Consider the following 1,748-nt stretch of genomic DNA (forward strand, 5'->3'; position numbering starts at 1 on the left):
TTTCGGGAGCCCTGTGTCATAGGGATGGGGTCAAAGATCAAGTATGAAAACCAGAGGTGGCCCTAGTGCTTTTGTCATTAGGAAATCCCCAGGGGTTTAGGAGTTCTGTGTCAGAAACGGGGATGGAAACCCCTGAGTATGTCTTATTAGAAATCACAATGTTGTAGGGGCACAGCTCTCCATCTTACAAGTCTTTCAGGTGCTTCTATTGCATGCAAAAGTCTGAGAACGATGGCTCTAGTCTCCAAAACTGTGCAACTCAACACCTGGACTCAGGGTCTGGCAGCATCCGCATCACCTGAAAACTTGTTAGAAATGCAGCATCTCAGTGTCTGCCTCAGAATTATTGAACAAATCTCTTTTAAACTAGGATTCCCAGGTGATTCTTACAAACATTAAAGTTTGAGAACCACTGCTCTAGTGACTGGACTTATAGTCTCCCTGGCTTGTAGGTCATAGGTAGACAGGATTATTTTAAAGAAAAGTATGTTTCTTTCTCCCTCTGTTGCAGCAGGCCCTTCCAGTCAAAACTTCAACATCTGAGAGGCAAGTGTCACACTGCAATTCAATTGTGCACACAAAAGAAGTAGCTCTATTTTTTTGTAACTGGTCTCTTCTTCCTTCTGAGTCACCAACCTGCTGGGTAGGAGGGTACAAAAAATTATTCTGTTTGTGAATTAAAAGTATCTCCACCTCCTTTTGCATAAACTGTCTAATTGGGTTAACTCAGCTTTTTTGGGGTAAACACTCAATTTTTCAGGTATGTTTCACATATCCTAGTTCCTCCCATGATGGCTCTGGAGTACAAGAGGCTTACAGGCCCTTGTAGTGACAGGGGTGAGGCCAGGTTAAGCTGCTGAAACAGCATTCTATGCAAGTTAGAAAAAAAAGTGTCTTCCTTAAGACATTTTCTTTCCTGTCACACTGATTTTATTAGAACACTTTGCTGCCAATGCTCTAAAGCTGCCATAATGTACAAATCTACAATGTCTGTGAAATGAATGGTGCCCCTTAGACATAGGTTTCTTGTGCAGTGCTCAACCTGCTCAACTGTATTCTAATCTCTATTTTTGTACCACATTGATACACCTCATTATGAGTATGGGGTTTCTCCCATAGTCAGAATGAGTTTCTCCCAGAAGCTTGCAACTGCCTATAGGGAAAGCAGGTTACCAGCATTGACTACTCTCCCCCACCCACTCTGGAAGTTCCTACTGCTCCTCTGGTCATGAAGTTCAACACTTGTCTCTGATGTATTTATTCTAATTCTTCTTTGTCTCCTCCCCACAGCCCATGGGTTCAGGAGGTTAGGTTTTTTAAATTTCTTGCATAACAAGAGCTTTGTTTATATCTTATGTCCTCCCTTCCCTTGGCTTTTTGAAGACTCCAAGCTTAAGTCACCCAATCTAGTTCTTGATACACCTCATTATGAGTATGGGGTTTCTCCCATAGTCAGAATGAGTTTCTCCCAGAAGCTTGCAACTGCCTATAGGGAAAGCAGGTTACCAGCATTGACTACTCTCCCCCACCCACTCTGGAAGTTCCTACTGCTCCTCTGGTCATGAAGTTCAACACTTGTCTCTGATGTATTTATTCTAATTCTTCTTTGTCTCCTCCCCACAGCCCATGGGTTCAGGAGGTTAGGTTTTTTAAATTTCTTGCATAACAAGAGCTTTGTTTATATCTTATGTCCTCCCTTCCCTTGGCTTTTTGAAGACTCCAAGCTTAAGTCACCCAATCTAGTTCTT

This window comes from Enhydra lutris, unplaced genomic scaffold, assembly GCF_002288905.1.
Source record: "Enhydra lutris kenyoni isolate GAN:26980312 unplaced genomic scaffold, ASM228890v2 scaffoldscaffold20, whole genome shotgun sequence".
Taxonomy (NCBI): domain Eukaryota; kingdom Metazoa; phylum Chordata; class Mammalia; order Carnivora; family Mustelidae; genus Enhydra; species Enhydra lutris.